This window comes from Chrysemys picta, chromosome 19, assembly GCF_011386835.1.
Source record: "Chrysemys picta bellii isolate R12L10 chromosome 19, ASM1138683v2, whole genome shotgun sequence".
Taxonomy (NCBI): Eukaryota; Metazoa; Chordata; order Testudines; family Emydidae; genus Chrysemys; species Chrysemys picta.
The window spans coordinates 11,254,361-11,274,661 of record NC_088809.1 but is presented as its reverse complement, the minus strand read 5'-3'; the positions used below and the strand labels follow the sequence as shown (position 1 = coordinate 11,274,661).

Below are 20,301 nucleotides of genomic sequence, written 5' to 3'. Positions count from 1 at the left end.
CTTTCCCTCCCCCCTCCCCACTGCCCCGTGTCTTAGTATTCCCCCATCTGTGAAATGGGGATAATGATGACATTCTTTGTAAAGTGCTTTGAGATCTATTGACTAAAAATGCTGTATAAGAGCTAGGTATTCTAATTACTAATTACCTCTGCCCTGCACTGAGAATAAAGGAACTTCCTCCCAGAGCATCTTTTCAGGATCAGAACCCTAGGCCCTGATCCTGCACTAAGAATTGCCTGGGTACAAGAATGCAGTCATAGAAATCTCTTTCAAGGGATGAGGCTGTAGAAGATTCTAAGTGGAGCTGATCAAAAATTTTCTGTGAAAATATTTTTTCCAATGGAAAATTGTTTGGGGATTTTTTTATTAAATAGAATTTTTCATGGAAAATGTCTAATTTAAAATGACTTTTTTTATTTGTGGCAACTGTAGGGGTCTTTTTAGGGAGGCTTTCCATTTTTTTCAATAAATTTAGATGAAAATAAACACTTTTTGTTTATTTCAGGGGGAAAATAAGGTGCCAACCAGCTCCAGCTGCAAGCTCTTTGATGCAGGCACCATCTCTTACTATGCATTTGTACAGGGCTAGCACAAAATCGTTCCACTCCAATCTTAGCTGAGGCCTTTAGATGCTATTATAATACAAAAGGTGATAATAAATAGTAATCATTTCCATGGTGACATGTCAATTTATGTGCTGGAAATCAGAAATAGCTCATCTCTAGTCAAGAAAAAAAGAGAAATAAACACCTACAACACCACTGGGGGAGAGTTCTGCTGGGTAAAATTTCAAAGCTCCTATTGTAACATCATGAGAAGGGCAGAGGGAAATTAGACAGTTTGCTTTGGACTCCACTCCAGCCAGCTCCCTTGGCAGTCTGGCTTCACTTGAGTCATACTGCTAGCACTCAGCAGGCCAGTGGCTAGTCCTGGGGAGGGAGGGTGCTGAAGGGGTGGATGGGAAAGATAATGCAGCATAGACTGAATTATCCTTTCTGTCTAAGCTGTGTTGGGCCAGTGGTGGCCAGTATGTATGTGTGTCTCCCCAGCATCCTCATGCCAGGTTCATCTGCTATACTTCCTTCTATGCCCCCTCCCTCAGCCTGTATTTGGAAGTCATGGAGCACCCTGCATGGAGGTGAGGGATAAGGGATGCCAGGTGGGGAAGGGGCACTGCAGAGCTGCTTGGAGCCCTCCCTCCCGCACACCAGAAGGGGGAGAACCACACACCCAGGCTCAGGGAGGAAAATGATCCCTCTGAGTGATACTGCAGCAGCTGCTGCTTTGGGAATGGAATCATAGTGCAGCTATGGAGAACCCTTGTTATATCTCGGCTTAGAAATGGAAGCAAAGGGGTTGGGGACTACAGCCACTGAGCAACTTCCCCTCATTGGGGGTTCCCCCATCTCCCCTCCCAGAATGTTGGGAATGGGAACAATTTCTGATCACCCACTAGGTGAGGAGGGGAAAATCTCTTAAAATTACAGCTATTCTTTATTTAATAGCAATGTTAACCAATTCAATGTTCTTACAGCTTCCTGAACAAAATTGTTACAGAGAATTCATCTGCCACAGGCATAATTTCATCTCACAATTCATTACAGTTCATTACTCCTCAGGAATGTAGATCAATGGGCATATTTTCACTCCAAACAGCATCTAAATTAATATTCTCTGTTCCATCTGGATACAATAGGAGAACAATTCTGAAGCAATAAAAGTTTCTTTTGAGGCTGAACTCATCACAGGGGAAAATATTAACTGCTTTCAGATTTGCAGATAAAATCTTTGCCATAATCAATAATATGACTATAATCTACTGTAATGCTACAGCATATTATAGGAACAGACACACTGCAACGTTGAAATTAAATGCATCTCCATCTGGTAAAGGTGGATTCAATACCCATTCATATCGCTGTTCCTTTACCACACTTAAAGCAGCAGATGAAGGCAATTTGAGTGTTATGGGTAGTATTGTAATACACTTTTGATAGGTGCATAACAAATCAGGCAAGGTATTTATAAGGAGGATTGCTTACTACAGTGGCTGCCATCCACAGTTGCCAACAGTTACCTCAAAGACTTGTTAAACACTGAGTAAAGGCTTTAGGATTTAGCCCCCTAATGAGATCTGCTAATGGGATATTCACACAGAATAAGCCATGGTTATTCTTAAAATGTGTTAATTGGTTTTTGTGTAACCAGAGTCTTGCAAAGCTACCTGATTTCACAGTGATTACTTGTATATAAATACTGAAAATCACAACTATTTAAGCATAAAAGTTTCTACAGCTTCAGTATTGCCCAACCAACATTTTCAAAAATCATAAGTACCCCCAAATCATGAGCTGGCATAATTTTTTTTTTGAAAAATAATAAATTTGGGGCATTTTTATTTACTTTCTGACTTATAAGCCTTTAAGCTTCACATTTTCAAGCTTTTTTCCCACAACCATGAGGGCTAGAAACATGCTCCTTTTAAAGGGGGACTGAGAGTTTCATGTAATCACCAACTGCAAAGCTGAGGCTTTAAGAAAAAACATTAAATACCACAAGCCTCGCACTAAAAGCGGGAGCATTGGCTACTTGAACCCATCTGGAGAGGAAGCATTTTTTCATCAATTTAGACATTTACAACTGTTTCTCAGACTATTGTACAGATTGTTCTTGACGGAGTAGCACAAGAAGCAACAAGAATCACTTTCTCTTTGCAGCAGTGTTCTTTCGGCTGAGCAAACAACGTGAGAACAATGCATGGTGCTATATTAACTCAGACATGCCGTGAAAGGGGAACACTGACTGCAGCAAGCCGGAGGACAGATGAGGATCTGTAGGAAAGAGGAAAGAGTTGGGTATTCTGGGAGCAAGGAAATGAGTCAGGGGAAATAAGATGAGGAAGCACTTAAAGCATCATTCATTATAAATACGCAGACCTTTTAGAAAGTACAGCAGGGTCGTTGGATCCACCGCACAGCATAAAAAGGTGCCTTAATTTTCTTTGCTTCTGCTTGGCTAAGCTGAGCTTTCATTTAGTTTTAAAACAGAGCTATCTCAGCTAGATGATTTGACCCATAGAAGGGGTACGGGAAGAGAGGATGCTGAAGCCACCAGAAAAGCTCATCACACAAGCATCGAAGAGACTCTTCTCTTGATCTAGTCTAACAGCCCCTTCTTTAAGGCAAATCACTAGCCTTTTTCAATCCTATCTTAGACCCTATGGGAGTCTTAGGCCAATTCAGCTCTTGAAAAGTGGGGCACAGTTATCTTCTGGGACCTTTTGCATACTCTTCATATTTCTGAGAGAAATAATCAAAAGCTTTCTCTGTGCTGTCAGTCAGTGCACTGTGCCGGGAGATCTAATGATGCTCTTTCGCAAGCAGTCCCAGTCATTACAGTCTACATCTTGTGAGCCATACCGTACTCCCTTTACACATAATCGGTGCCCTCCTTTATCCCTCACTAAATATGTTCAGGCAAGTAGCTGAGCATTCTCAGAGAAATCTCATTGTAACTGACGGCAATAATAATTTTATGGTGTGTATCAAAATATACATGAAGGCAGAACATGACAGAAGATGACGGGCATGGGAAACGCTCTCAGATCTGTAATCTGGGAACACAGGGAAAAGATGCTGTGAAAATCTTTCTGCAGCTTTGCATATTTGAATACATGTGTTTTTTATTATAGCAAATGATCAGGGCCAAATCCTCAGTGGATGTAAGTCAGCGTAGCATCACTGACATCATCAGGGCTATCCTGATTAACCGCTCAGGATCAGGTCCTGAAGTACAATGGTCCCGTAAAACAAAATAAGCAAAAGGCACATTCCCTCCATGGACTGAGCAGCGGACATGGAGTCAGGAACGCTGGATTCCTCCTGCATGGCCTCATGCCAGTCGCTTCGCATCTGATTCCATTTCCCCATGTGTAAAATGGGGCTAATAATGCTCCACTACCTGCATCCCAGAGGTGCTGTGAGGCTCACTTCATATTTTCACAGTGCTTTGAACAAATGGTCACATACTGTCACTACTGTTGCTTGCCACTGATATGTTCTGTGTGTGTGGAAATGGCACTGACTTGCTTCATGCCTTGGTTTCCCAATCTGGAAAATGGAAACCCAGTGCTTTCCACATGGAAATGTTGTGAATGTCCCATGAGGCTGAATGAGCTTCCTAGACACTAGCAAACTGTTAATGCTGTAATAAAGAAACCCCAGTGTCACTTTGAATCCTATTAGGCAGTATGTGTTGAAACTGAAGATATAAGCCGAGCAGCAATGAAAGACTATGAATGTGGGGCTTGAACAGAAGCCTACTGAAGTCTTTGGAAAAACTGTCATTGGTTTCTTGGGGCTTTGGATCAAGACCTTGCTTAGTAGGGTGACCAGATGTCCTGATTTTATAGGGACAGTCGTGATTTTGGGGGCTTTTTCTTATGTAGGTACCTATTACCCCCACTGCCTGTTCCGATTTTTCACACTTGCTATCTGGCCATCCTATTGCTTAGGGACAGGGATCACTGAAATTTAGTCATATTTAAGGGTTCCCATATGAAGCTTCGAAGTACAGAGCTCCTCCCAAACCAACTTTTTTTTTAAAAAAAACAACCACCCAGAAACATCAGGCGAGAAGCACAGATGTGTGCAATTTCAAACCGTGATGTTGTATCATGCTAAATACTGTACAATCCGATAATACACTGGGTTCAGATGAGCACAGAATAATTATTACATTCAACTTCAGCTTTCGAAGCCATTCCCAGAATTCAACTATGATGAGCTTTCTTATCCTTCGAAATATGCAAACTTGCTGTTACAATTGTCCCTCCTCAACCTACTCATGCTGAACTGTACTATATGCTTTGGGGAGGATGGGGTAGAGTTGTCAGTCAGTGAGATGACAGAAAAAATGGTTTCCGGCAAGCAATACAGCTCACAAGTGTAATTCTACTAGAGGTTTCATTCTTTTGGTGAGTTCAGTGGGCTTTTCATATTTAGATTTTTCTTGCATTTGAAGATGGGATTTCATTTTAAAGACGACATTACCTGATTTCAACTGATAGCTTTGTTTACAACCCTCAGAGACACAGCCGGCTCCAGGCACCAGCTTAACAAGCAGGTGCTTGGGGCGGCCAAGGGAGAGGGGCGGCACCTACAGCAATTCGGGGGCGGCAGGTCCCTCACTCCTTCTATGAGCGAAGGACCTGCCGCTGAACTGCCGCCGCCGATCGCGGCTTTTTTTTTTTTTTTTCCCCAATTGCCGCAGCTTGGGGCGGCAGAAATGCTGGAGCCGGCCCTGCTCAGAGAATTCATGGCTTGATTTTTATTTTTATTCCCCAAAGAATCACAAGGGCAAATCCTACTGCTAGGACAGCTACAGGGTTTTTTTTGCTCCAACTTTGAGCAGTGTGCAAGGTACCTGTTATCTGCTTGGCTGCACCTCTCTGTCCCAGGAGTGGCTGCATTTCAGGATACTGTTTGTGAAGAACGCTGAAATCTTTCAGGATGAAAGGTGCGATGTAACACATTGGGATGGATTCCAAGGTCTTGTAAATCAGTGTCGCTCCAATGCCTTCCATGATTTGCAACAGCTGAGGATCTGGTTCATTAATTTTTTGCAAATCATAAATTTGATCTCTGAAAGGTAGTAACCAATCACTGATCTTTCAGGCTAAAAGATAAAATTACCCTTCGCCTTTGTTGTCTGTCCATTGACCCAGTGTTGTACTTATTTTGTAATGTTGCTTTATAACCTCAATCTACGTTAATCCCAGTCGGAATCATGTCAAAGCTTTCTGTAAATCTAAATGCATAGATAGGATACCTAAAAGGGATAGTACCTGGCAGTAACTGCCTCAACAAGTTCTTGCAAGCCCATTAAGTATTCAGCAGAAATGTCATGTAGCAATTGCTGTGACATAACACAGATTCATCTTTTACTAGCAACCATATTTCTGGGAGTCCTTGCACCACTAACTGAGGATGAACATTGTAGGGCACAGAGAATGCACTGGTCCAAGAGAGATCAAGCATGACGTTCTCTATATCCATACAGTAGATGCTACTAGAATGTTGTGTACCGTATGATCACTGAAGATTTCTGGAGGTCTTTGATATGTGCTAGGTCAGGTCCCATGGGGAAAAATAATAATTCCCTCTTTCTTATTTAACAGCTGGGCAAAGGTTAGCTGTAGAATTTGCCGTAATGAGCTCACATCAATCCTTCAAAATCATCTAGAACACTTCATCCTTGTATAGTTTGGAGGGCAGACTTAGTTCTTATGATGGCTACATTCCAGGCTTTGGGTTGTCCTCCGAGCTTGTAAAATTACCTACTTAAGCTGTTCTGATTCCCATCACTGCTTTCCTGAGCGCTCTCTCATGTGTCAGGTCATCGGGATCTGATGCATTAGCTACTTTATGTGCTTTTATTTTAACAACAATTTTAAATGTTAACCCAGAGCTACATTCCCTCATGTTCCACCCCTAAAACCCTAGATTCTGTGCTGCAACTCCAAAAGGCACAGCACAGAACTCCTAGTCCAGTGGGAGGGGCTGCTAACATGGCTTTAAACCCTGTGGGGCTGGAGTGACCCCTGGCTGTAACTTAGCCCTGGGGCAGTACTACGGGCCACGGCATTGCAAAAGCACATTGCTGAAGCCCTGCCCCCATTGTGCCCCTGCTTGCCTCTAGTCCCACCTTCTATGCCAGGGTTTGCAAAGGGGTTCGTGGAAGGCAGTCTTACAGTTGTTTACCACAGTATTTGCGCTAGGGGAATTCTTCCCTCGGGGCCAGATGAACTCTCCTGTGGGCCCGGGGCTATTAGATTCTGTGGGGCTCCTGTATACAAGCCTTTTTTCCTGGGAGGGAGTTTGGGGCAGGGGATGGCGGTGCAGGGTCTGGGAGGGAGTTTGGGGCAGGGGATGGGGGTGCAGGGTCTGGGAGGGAGTTTGGATGCAGGAGGAGATTCTTATCTGGGGTAGAAGGTTGAGGTGTGGGAAGGGGTGCGAGGTGCAGGCTCCGGCTGAGAGGCGCTTCCCACTGGCGTCTCCCGGCTGGTGGCGCAGCAGGGCTCAGGCAGGCTGCCTGCATGCCGTGGCCCCACGCCACTCCTGGAAGCGGCCAGCTGCTAGCAGATCTCTGTGGCCCCTGCGGGGAGGGGGACAGCATGTCTCAATGCGCTGCTCGTGCCTGCAAGTGCCACCCCCATAGTGCAGGGATGGTGCTGGGGAAGGGGACGCAGCTAGCAGCCGGCTGGTTTCGGGAGCGGCATGGGCCCGCCTGCCTGGCTGCCCCACTGCACCATGGGAATTTTAGCAGCCCGGAGATGGAGCTCGCTGCCTGTGTTTTATTTTTGTGGGGTCCCCTTGAACCGGGTAGCGTGACCAGATGTCCCAATTTGATAGGGACAGTCCTGATTTTTGGTGGCTTTTTCTTATATAGGCACCTATTACCCCCACCCCCTATCCCAATATTTTACACTTGCTATCACCCTAGAACCGGGGCCCTGGGCTGCAGCCTCTAAAGCCCCTGCCTTAATCCAGCCCTGCTTCTCCTAGCTGGATACAAGGCTTTTCAGGCTTCTTTAACCTGGGATACCCAGGGTCTTTGACCTGGCATAAAGAGGCTGGATTGGGTGGGTAAGGACGGACCTGAACCTGCATTTTGGGCAAATGTCTGGTCTCTTGATATGTGAAGACAAATGAAAAACCATAGCTGATAACCATTTCCCTGCTGTTTCCTTATCCTGTATCTTTAATTTCCTCTTGTCATTCTTTAGAAGGTTATAATTGCAAATATGATTAGTCAAACACACTATCCATATTATACATGCACTTAAGAAACCTTGCCCTGTTAGCTGGGGGTGGTGATGTCAAGAAGTGCATTTGGATCATTTGGGCACCTCTGATATTTTTGTTTAAAGAATGTTGATGCAATATTTTCCCTTTTTAAACGCTTTCCCTGTATACCTTTTCAATCCTTTGTGTTTCCTGCATGTGGCATGTATTCCCAAGTAATGCTGGCCCCTTTCATTACACTTGACACTTGTATTGCCCATGAATTTGATTAGGTTACTGTAATATCCAGATGCTTTTAAATTTAAAATAAATCCCTCGGCTTTTGAGTCTGACCAATTTTTACTCAAGCTGCCAGATATGCATGAGATCTGCTTTTTGCAAACCCAGCATTTCCTACTTCTAGGTTTATAATTATACCTTTTCTGATAAGCGTCCTTGAAATTTCTGCCTCTAAGGTTCTAGTTAGCAAAACTCAGATTCACACTTTGAGCTTACAAAACTTCATGCTTCTATGGACAAGCCAAAAGTCCCTGAGTCATGCCCATGGCTCTGGGCTTTGTAAATATTCCAGATTTACAGAGAAACCTATTTCTTATTTGCTTTCCCATATTTCCTTTCTGTGCCTTTGCTTGGTCCATCCATGTCAATTTATCTGAACTCCAGCAGCAGACACTTGCTGAGACTAAAACTTGCTTTTGAAGAAAAATATACAGATTCCCCAGGTTTACCAAAACCTTGTATTTAGGGTGTTTCTAACCTATGCACCTAACTCTTCCCTCTGTCCCTGCCCAACAACATATATTTGGGATGGGATGACTGGAATAATGACCTGGCTGAATTATCTACTATGTTTGCTCTACAGCACTCCTAGATCTTGACATTTTATGCAACGTGAGCATGTACAAAATATTTTTAGTTTATGCTTCCTTCTCAGTTCCTTTGGACGCTGCAGTGTCCATCAATATTCTATGACTTCAGTTGGTTGCAGATTCCCCGGACAAGTATACCAGTTCTATTGGCCAGAACTATTGATGGGTCGGTTTGCCACTAAGGCCTTGATCTGAAGCCGACTACAATCAATGGGAATTTTTCTATGGACTTTACTGAGCTTTCCCTTAGGCACTGGGGGGCCATTGTTCTCTTCTGTTAGCCCTGCAAACTTTTTTATGAAGAGAAAAGGATCCATCAGAGGTGTCTTTTGCTTACTCTAGACCCTCCTTCATTCAGAACACCTGCAGTCAGTAGCATATGCTTACATTTTAGCACACTAGAAAGTAGTCTCAATAGTTTTCCCAGGCATACACTAGAATATAACCTGCAGTGTTCGAAGCCACAAATCCTAGACTTTTCCTTTGCTGCTCAAATAGGGACAATGAATAATGTCCGCACATGATAAAGAACAAAGGCAATAGGATATCAAATACAGTCATGAAAGTAGAGCTGGTCAAAAAATAAATGTAAATTTTGGATGCAAAAACCAAAACCATTTCATTCAAAAATGTTCAGGGTTTTTGTTTTTGAAAAATTCAAAATGAAAATGTATGTTTTGTTTCAAATAAAAATAATTTTAGTTTTTTCAGTCTCTTTCCCCCTTAAGTTTACATCTTTTTGTTTTCTCCTCTTCTTCCTCTCAGGTTTTTACCTTTATCCTCTGGAAAAGAAAAGAAAACATAGAAAAGTGAGAGAAAAGAAAGCAAACAAGCAAGAAAACTGAAATGAAAATTTTCACTTTAGTTTGTTTCAAAAACATTCATTAAAAATGAAAACTTTAGAACAAAACACTTTTTTTCAGGGAAAATAGTCATTGTGGGTTTAAAAAATCACAAAACTTTCACACACATTTTTCAACCAGCTCTATACACGAGCAGCACTATAGTTAAATACATTCCGGTTTAAGCTACTGCCTTTCTGGTCTTTTCACTCATGCCATTCTGGATGTTTTCATTTTCAAGGGAAACCTGTTAGGTAGATTGTGCTGCTATTAGGGAACTTATTTTCTTTAAAGTCCCCGCAGGTCTCAGGTTTTGAGACTGTGCTTGTGCATTCTTCTTCTTTAGAGGGGAAAAAATCAAATTAATATGAAATCCTTAATAAATATATTTAAGGGATTTCATTCACCCCCCTGAATACTCTCTGTTCTCTGTAAGTGAGTAGCAATTACAGGAACTTGGAATTTTTAAACAGCTATCAGTAGGATGTATCACTAGCAGGTTCAGAAACCTTAAAAGTAGCCTTAGGTGAAGTAATTGCTCATTCATTTTATTAAGACTGCTGGTGCCACTTGGCCTCATGTTCTATTATAATTTTTTTTGGGAGGAATGACATTAAACTATAAAAGAGTTACAGTGAAGTCTGGAATGGCTTTAATGGTTAAATTGCTTTGGCCTTTATACTCAGCACTACTCCTGACAAGGTGAAGTAGTTTAGTTTTTATCCACACTGATTCATCACTCAGATTAAACAAAGGTGGATGAAACAGTTTTGATGACATAGACTGACCTGAACTTTCACCCAAAACTTAAACGGTCTGTTATCAACCATTTCCTGGAATCATAGTAGTATGAATCCCTTAAATTAGTACTTCAATATTTGTGTATTTCTACACTTCCTGTAGCTCTGTTTGGAAGCAGAAGCCCTCAGATTCCATGGGAAATTTATATTTCTGGGCTAACGGGAAGCTGAAACAAGTGGAAACGTTTCAAAAAGACAGCATCTCTTTGAGATTTCCATTTCAGGTCTGTGGACTCAAGAGGTTCAAATAAGCATCTGAAAGTCACTACAGTATGTTTATCAGAAGTCTTTGGAATCCTCTCATTATTAAGGTGAACAAGTTAAACAAGACCAAGGCTCCAATCCACCAAAGCACTTAAAGCTATAAACATACTTAAGCATAAGAATAGTCCCAATTTTATCCTAGTTTCATCCAGCCCTGGTTAATATGAAGGAGAATGTAGGGTGTCTATATGGGGAGGAATGGCTTTGGGGCCAGATTTGGGGGCTTCAAAGGTTGGGATAATTAAGATAAATATCACCACCTTTTGGTAATTATCTAAACTATGGACCTGGTTCTCCACTGCCCTGCAATTTGTGTAGACGTTTACCCATTACCCAGATGATTGTAAAATGGATCTAAAATTCTACTTATCTGATCTGGTAGCATATTACATCGGCTTTACACAGGTGTAGCAACTACACCACACCAAGGGCAATGGAGAATCAGGCTCTATATAATGCTGAGCCTTTTGATGTTCCCTCATCACATTGGTAGAAGAGCGACGGTGTGTGGGGTTGTATTACAGGATGTGGGGTGTGTGGGTTTTTTTTTTCTTCCCATCAAGCTAGAGATCTCAGTGTAAATTCCTTGTGGAGGCAACATACACGTCATTCTCACCTCAATATAGCTAACTGAGATCAAGCTATACTCCACCTGAGGCTGACTTTGTCTAGCAACGTCAAGCTAAAAACTACAGTGCCTTGTCGGTTGTCGCTACTTAAGTTTTACACTAAGATAGCTAACCTAGGATAGCTATACTGGTGTAAAAACACCCCTTATTTTGCAGTGAAGACCCAGCCTTTGGCCTACAAGACAGAGAATACAACTTACTTTTCAACCTGCTTTAACCCTGATCCAGCAAAGCCCTTAAGCACATGCATATCTTTATGCATTTCACTAGTCTCACAGAAATCAATGGGACAGCTTATGAAGTGAGATGGTATGTTCAGCATGAATAAGTGGATCAGAATATGGCCCTTTTGCTATGTTCTCATGTGCTGTTTCCAGCCAGTAAAGCACGCTGAGTGAATTGTAGAATCAGGAAAGAGGAGAAATATGTTGGGAGAAGCAAAGCTAAACCAATCTAAAGCTGAAAAGGACTAATAAGACATCTTTATCCCTCACCATTGACACTGTGAGCATGCATTGTAATGTACAGTATATGCAGAAGAAGGCCACATTTAAATTGAATCTGTCAGCTTCTTGTGAAATAAATAGAGAAAGTTCATCTAGTGGAGTGACTTCATCATGGAAAACAATGAGTGGAATGAAAGATCTGAAAATGGATATTTACCAATAGGCCCTGGCATCTCGGAAATCCTAATGTATAAAATATTCATGGGTGTATTACTACATTCAGAAACCCATCTCTTTCTGGAACGAACTCTGTTAGGTTTCTTGATATCTGGACACAATTCACATTCAAGATTAAAATGAAACAGCATCTGTGTCATATACATCTGCTTGTATTAGGAATGCAAAACCTTTCACACTGCACTGTAGCCTAGGCAGTACAGTGAGTATTTTTCAAAGATACTTTGCAGAAAGCAGGGCACATGCATACGCCATATGTGACATTGTTTCTGGTTAGCTGAATTAAAATTGTATGTTGTGCAAAATATGTGTGAAGATTTTCAGCCAGAATTACTGTAATACAAAATCCATGATTTGGTACCATATTGAGCTGCATCCTCCGATAGTGTAAACTGGATCAACTTTGTACCCAATGGCAGCTGACAACCTAACACAATATATGGGATGTCATTTCTTATGGTCTCATTTTTTTTTTTTTGGAGGGGATAAGCACCCATGAATCCCCCTTTGAATCGGTGGGAGACAAAGGAGATTGGCACCTGTAAAACTCAGGCTATTAATCTTTGAAAAATCTCAGCTTTTATATTAAATCCAACCTAGGGATTTGGATACCTAGTTCCCTTTAAATTTTGTTTCAATGTAGTATTATTTGCTTGGGATTTTTTACATTTTTCTTACTCTAAATTAACTTAAATTTCTACAGGAAAGGTTATTTTTACATGAAAATGGAACTCTTCATTTAGAAAATGTTGAAATGGGGGGAAAAAATTCGCAAGGGAAATTTGTCAATGTACCCTTTTTCCTCTTAAAAAAAGTTTTGGTTTTGACAAATTGATATTTTCGGACAAAAGGAAAGTCCAGTCAAAATTTCCAACCACCTGTATGCTCTGGATGATGCAGACAACTTGATGGGGATAGGACTCTACCTTCTTTTATCCCCATGTGGAGTGATTTTTGCATGACCAGGGATCTAGGAAAGAACAGTCCCCATGCTGCTACAGAGACAGCTGTTGTGTTGTGCCTGATATTTTCATGGGCAGGGACAGGGCAAAGGTGTTGGAAGAGACCTTGTATCCTTCCTGCACTTCCATGGTAGGCTGAGATGCAATAGACCTTCAGGAAACACGTGGCTGTGTGAGCATGATTACATCGTTATTCTCAATGGAGGCTAGTAAAATCTGTAGGAGCCAAATTTTGCCATTATTATTCAGATTGATCAGCACCTTAGTGGGGAGTAGCCCCATTTACTTCACCGGACTGTTTTGAATTGTAAGGTCCAGCGTGAGTACCCCTGGCAGAAACCGTCCCTAAACAAGTACATGGAAGAGAAGCTTGGTCCATTGAATCCATTTACAGCAACAAATAATGTTTTTTCATGTATCTGATTCAAATGAGACTAGTTAGAGCCTCCCCAAAGTACTCCCACTGTACATTGTACAATTCCCCAGAGTATCATGGTCACAGAGTAGCACTATTCCCTTTAGATTTCCAAATATAAATGGGTGCTAAGCTCTACACAGATGCTAAAGAGAGGTTTTTTTGTGTGAACATATGATACATTTCCTCTCTAATGATGTACATTCATTTATGGATTTTAATCAGGATTGTCTTATGGAATCTGGCAAAGCAAACCCTTACATTACCTGGGCCACGTCCTCTGCTGGTATAAATTGGCATATCGCTAGTTTTAATAGAATTATGCCAATTTACACCAGCAAAGTATCCAGTCCATCATATTTTATTTGCATTGTAAATAGATCTGCATTGATCTAACTCTAAATTATTGGTGAGTGAGCCGTGGTTAACCCCTGTCTTACAGCGTGGACCATTGGGTGATATTGCTGCCCATTTTTGAGTAAAAATATATTCCATCCAAGTGCAGCTGTTCCTGTTGATAATGGATGTCTATAAAAGTGTATAATCTCCTCCTACAAAGCTACTTGTAACACCTTAATTTACTGCATTTTAAAATAAATGTATAGGTGGGTCAGATAACAGCTACTGCTGTATTTTATAGATGGCATATACTGTTGCAGCATTATAATCTTGGATACACGAGATGCACATGTCTAAGGGAAGCTTATCATTTTGCCATATTCGAACATCCTAGTATTTCAGAAAAGGACACTGCTTTATGCTAATAAATTGCTATCGGAAGAAGATCATCAATATTAATCAACCCAGAAGTCACAGACACTATCTCAGAGTTGGCAGGCTGCTGGCAAAGAAAACCATGAGCAAGGCCATTAAAGACAACAGGCCCTATGAGATGAACTCAGTTATATGGTCAGTGAGAAGATGGGTGTTGCTAATACAGTTTTGCCATCACCAGCTTGGACTGGCCAAATACATTGAGGACTCTGGCCAAAGGCTTTAGCAAGAGAGACGAGCATTGCTATAAAGACATCAGTGATAATGATTGATTGTTTATTATTTAATAATATCTCTGAACAAGGGGGAAAGGAATGAACCAAAGCACAGATATGTTGATGGGTTTGTGCAGTGTCACAGTGAAAGTTATTAGACATTGGAATAGAATTGAGGAGGGTTGGAGGAGGTTCCTTTGCCTGAGATGTTTAGGGCCTGCTTGGTATTTTACAATAAGGATGCTTTACATTGCATTAGCAGTGTAACGGGGATTTAAATGGAGAGTAAATGTGATCTATACCCACCTTTGAAACCTTTACACCACTAGACTTGAGTGTAAATGAAAATCAGGTTATTTATAACTGAACAAAACCCTTATGAACTGGTCCAATATGCTATTGATTTGCTGACTCTCTGACATTTTGGCAAATGTGATCTCGCTCATGATATGTGCTGTTATTTTGTTTCTGTGTTTAATGCTTATAAAGAGCCCACAACTAAAACAAATGCTTTGATAGAGAAAGCAAGGAATAGGTCTAGGTTTATGATCTATTATTTTGTAGTGGCACAGGCCACAAGCTCAGAGCATTTGGTCCCCACCTTTCTGCCTCATTTGAAATCATTTATATGTGCTCCGAAACCAGCCACTGAGAACCCTTTCTCCACATGGATTACCGTCTCTCTCAGGCTTTCTTCCATTTACTTAAACAAGCTAATGTCAGCTCACAACATTCAAGAAATGTCACTGATGAAGGAGCAAAGTTAACTTGCTCAGTCTGTAGAACCAGCTCACTGAATGATATTTGCAGTTCAAATTTTGGACATGGTTTAACTAACCTGAAAGTTGTGGGTTTTTTTTTTTTTCTAGGTCCAGCTCAGCATCCACAATCTTTCAAACCAGAGACCTCAGCCTCAGCTAGAAACCAAATATAGGCAGACCTTCCTCATCCCGTGTTTGCTGTTAACAGAAGCACTCATGTAAAAGCAGGTATTATCTCATTGCCTTTGCAAGCCGGTCAAAAGTGTGATGACAAGCAGGCCGACTCATTGCTATTAAAAATGATAGCTTCACTTACCTGTAGGTTCAGCTTGAGTGAAATCTGAGTGGGAAACCTCTTAGGTAGACCTTGAGTATGCCCTGCTGGGAACCAGGAAGAAAATGCATAGTGTGGAGACTATTGCATTGTTGGTTTCTTTCTTTACAAAAGATCCCTTCAGGTGTTCACAGAACTATTGACAATAGTGCCCGTTCCCAGTCATGCCAGCTCATGATTTTTTCACATAACCCCACCACCACCAGTCAAGAAAGGGCTCAAGAACTCTTGTGGTCAAAATCAGCCCCAACCCATTGCAGCTATGGAGATTGTCCGATCTCAGGGCAGGCCCTTCGGAAGGGTGATCTCAGCGCAGTCGGGGTGGCACATTGAAAAAAGCAGATCGAGAGACCCCAGATGAGGGCACTCGGTTATATGCCAAAGAGTGGCTTGAGACCACTGCCAGCCTGAGGTTTAATTTCTTGTCTTGTGACCTTAGGAAAATCATTTAACCTTTTTGTGCCTCTGTTTTCCCCATCTATGAAATGGGGGGTGATGATAGCTAGGGTATTGTGAGAATTACTTAATGTTTAGTAGCCTTGAGTGGAAAATAGTCACTTGAACAAGAATTAAAATTAGGGGCTAACTGGCTGGTGAAAATAGGTATGAAGTTGCTGTGCATCAGCAGAGTAGCGTAACGCAGCCAGAATGTACTGGTGAATCTAATCCTTTGTTTATTGCTCCATCACATGCTCCAATCAGGGCCGGTGCTTCCACTAGGTGACCCTAGGCGGTCGCCGGGGGCGGCATTTTGCTGCCCTCGGCGGAAATTCGGCGGCGGGGGGTCCTTCTGCTCTGGATCTTCAGCGGAAATTCGGCGGCAGGTCCTTCACTCGCTCCGGGACCCACCGCCGAAGGGCCCCGAAGACACGGAGCGGAAGGACCCCCGCCGCCGAAGACCCCAGGCCCCCTGAATGCTCAGAGTAGGAGCGCTGCCGCCTAGGGTGGCAAAAACCCTGGCTCCGCTCCTGGCTCCACTAGTGCAAATATATCCTATACCAGTAGTCACTTGTAACTTGGTTGATCTGTAAGAAAACATGACACATTTTGTTCTAGTCAAGTCACTTCACAATATGTAGTTTCACTTGTATGTGGTTTGCCTTTAAAAATGTAATTAAAATGTTTAAAATTTAAAGGGCTTTGAGGTCCTCGGACAAGATACATGATTTATTTGTATTGTGGTAATGCCTGGGAGCCCACGTCATGGACCAGGACTCTAGAACCCATAAACCATGAGTTCACACCTTCCGTTGCTTACTTTTGTGAATAGCTCCATTGACTTTTTGTCACTTGGAATACTAGCATACATGAGGTAAGCAGGATTTTCCCCAGTATGAATGAACTCAGTATTCCAGGACACTGGAATTACAATGCTGTTACATGGGGAAGGGAGCTGTAGTCAGTTGAGGAGGGCTGGTATAGTCACCACGGGTGCAGGTTTACTCAATTTGCTTGTTTACAGGGAGTGAGACAGAAATAAAATAAACACATCCCAGATTGAACTCCATCCCCTCTTATGGAGTTACCAATGAGTTAAGGACCACACAAGACTTAAAAAAATGCTGGGTCTAAAAGAAAGACTGACCCTGTATTATGTTTTGTCAAAGCATGATCACTTTTAAATCTCTGGACCACTCTACTGGAAGGGCATTCTACACAATGCTGCTGACCAGCCCATGAAGGCATCCAGGACATAAAGAATAGATGTGTTCTGAGCGTACAGTAAAGCCTACGGAAGACTTACAAGAAAGGAATCGGAAGACTGCACAGAAGGGAACGATTTTAGATGATAAAGGACTTGGCTTTTTGATTTGACAGGTCATATTTATCTTTACTCCTTCTTCTGTTCCATAGTCACCAATCCCTTTCCTCCTAGACTCTTTGAACACAATCGAAGGCTGTGTCAACCACTGCAATGGCACAGCTGCAGCATTGTAACAGGTCCGCTGTAGCACGTTAGTATAGACACTATGTACAGCTATGAGAGGGTTCTCCCATTGTTGCTGTAGTTAATCCACCTCCCTGAAAGGCAGTAACTAGGTTGAAGGAAGAGCTCTTAGAACTGTCTACAACTGGGGATTAGCTTGGCTTAAAAACATCATTCAGGGATGTGGATTTTTCACCCCGAGTGACATAAAGGGGTTGACCTAACTTGTTAGTGTAGGCTTGGCCTATGGCCCAAATCCTGCAATGAGTTCCATGAGCTACTAATTGGACTATTTCTATGTTAAGGAATATGAACATAATTCATTATCTTTCTGAACTGGGACAAGAGGGGGCAGAGGGCAGACAAGGGATAGAATTTTGGGGAGAGGTTGGGGTATTAGATTATTTTGCTGTGTAGGCAAAATTTAATTTGTGTTGGTGTGTGGTGGTGTGTTTTTTTTTTTTTTTTTTTTTTTTTTTTTTAAGGCTTTTCAAATACCTAGAGCCAGGGAGAGGTGCACAGTTAATCAAAATAAATGTTATAAATATTAAACTATTTTTGGGGAGTGGAGAATGTGAAAACTATGGATCAGTTACATTTTCCTATCCATGTTCAAAAATTTGCCAAGAAAGTTTATATGTTCCATATAATTAGCCTTTCATCACTTACATTCTAAACAGCTCTCCCCTACATTATCCCTCAGTACCTCTGAGTGACTGGGGCTGGATCCTAAATGCATACCCATAGCATGAGACATGAGAATGATTCCACTTGTAATTCTGTATGAGGTTCCTTACATTAGGAATGCACAAAGATTCCATTTAAATGCAGCCAAGAGAATATTTGTGAAGAAATCATCACGTCAAAGGGAAGATTTCACAAGGCATCAAACCTGCTTTAACCTGCTAAAAGGTCCTTTTTACCATTTTCAGGGCAAGGCAGAAGAGTTGAAAAGAGAATAGAGCTAGATGAAAGCTAGGGCAAGGGGTCAGAAAAGAATTCACCTGCATTGAAAGAACAAGTTGACAAAACCCACCCCCCCACACACACTTAAATGAACAGATATAAAATGCAATCATAAAAATTTTACTGTGGCTTGTAAATTATTTTTAAAGCAATACATAGAGGAAATGTAAATCCCTTACGCATGTGGAATATAAAGGCAATAATACCAAGGCACAGGAGATTTGAAACTTCCCCCAACAGACTCGTTAATAGCCCGAATTCACCACTAGTGAAAGTGCGCATTAGCCACTTGACTTCCGCAGCATGTTCTTGCCTAGCCATGAATTTGGCCAATATCTTTGAGAGAGAGAGACATCCTTTTAAGAAAACTGCTTTTACAAAACTAGGATAATGGAGACCCATCCGAGAGTATTTTAGACCCATTTTTAGAGGGTCTCCTCCAGAGAGGAAAGATGACTTTGTGGTTAAGGTAGGGTGACCAGACGTCCCGATATTTCCTTGTTTGTCCCGCGTCCCGATTGATGTGCGGTCGGGACACTGAACAAACAAGGAAATGCTCCGGAGCCCGGAAGTGCTCCTGCCCCTCCCACCCCGCCCCAACTCCGCCCTCTCCTCCCCCCCATTGGCTCCCTCCCTGAATCCCCACCTCTTCCCCAGGCTCACCATTCCTCCTCCCTCCACAAGCGCTGGGGGGAGGCCCCGGAGATGCAGAGGAAGCGCGGGGCTGGGGTGAGTGAGTGAGTCCTGCCGGCACTGGGGCCAGGCCAGAGTCAGGCGGTAAGGAGAGTAGGGGGGCGGCCCGCGGGGCCAGGCGGCGGCTGTTCTCCCCCCTGGGCAGCGGGACTCTGGAGCAGCTGCTGCTGCAGCTCCCACTGCTGCGGGGGGAGGAAGCGGCCAATGGCCAAGCTCGGCAGCTGCGACTCTGGCACCCCCGACCCCACCCGAGCCCGGGCCTGCTGCGGGGACCCAGCAGCGTGCACACTGCGTGCGCCTAGCCCCTGGCCAGTCGCATCTGGGCTGTCTGCCTACCTGGTGCAATCCCACGGCGGCATCGGCAGCCCCGACCCGTTCGTTTCCCTGCGGGACCGAGCAGGCCGGGGGGGCTGGGGCCTGCTGCCGCCACTCTGGGGCTGCCATGGGATTGCACCACCTGGGCAGCAGCCCAGACGCGACTGGCCCAGGGCTGGGTGCAGCGTCCGCGCTGCTGGGTCCCCGCAGCAGGCCCAGGTTCGGGCCCGGGCGCCAGAGCCGCAGCCACCGAGCTTGGCCAGCGGCCGCTTCTTCCCCCCGCGGCAGTGGGAGCTGCAGCAGCGTCTGCACCCGAGTCCCGCTGCCCGGGGGGGGGGAGAACAGCCACTGCCTGGCCCCGCGGGCTGCCCCCTCTACTCGCCCTACTGCCCGACTGAGTCCTGCCTGCACTCGGGGCCAGACCGGACTCACTCACCCTGGCCCTGCGCGTCTCCTGGGTCTCCCTCCAGCGCTTGTGGAGGAAGGGTGTGTTTTTTTGGGGGGGGGGTTGCCCCCCCCTGCGTCCCGATATTTGACTTGGGTGATCTGGTCACCCTAGGTTAAGGCACTGGCTGGGGCTCAAAATACCAGGTTTCCACTCCTGGCTCTCAAACAGGCATCCTGTTTTACTTTGGATTACTCAGTGGAGCCCTGATCCTGCTAATGCTTACACCCATGTTTAACTTTATGCCCACGAGGAGACTCTTTGAAAGCAGCATAACTATCCGTGGGTATAAAGTTAAGCACACGCATAAGTGTTTGCAGAATCTAAGTTTCGAGTTCTCTGTGTCTGTGTTTCCCATCTGTAAAATGGAAATAATAATACTACCTTTATTTCACCCTTTGTCTGTCTTATCGATTTAGACTGTTAGCTCCTCAGGCTATGGACTTCTATCTTACTATATTTATATATAGTGTGTAGCACAATGGGTTTTTGGGATCACCTGGCTACTGTCATATAAATAATAATGCAAAAACTGTGAATTCTTCATTTGCGATGTTTTCCCCTTTTTTCTGTCTACATAGGAGTGCCTGTCACAGTAGCAT

General features: G+C 43.3%; 1 long non-coding RNA gene across 1 annotated transcript in view; it reads left to right on the top strand.

Annotated features, from left to right (window-relative positions):
• The window catches only part of LOC135976611 (uncharacterized), a 50,367-nt gene extending 31,333 nt beyond the window's left edge, over window positions 1-19,034 (top strand). The window contains exons 2-3 of the long non-coding RNA XR_010593893.1: window positions 15,128-15,247; window positions 16,961-19,034. This is a non-coding gene — a long non-coding RNA (uncharacterized LOC135976611). The remainder of the gene's footprint in view (window positions 1-15,127; window positions 15,248-16,960) is intronic.
• The last annotated feature ends 1,267 nt before the right edge of the window (window positions 19,035-20,301 follow it).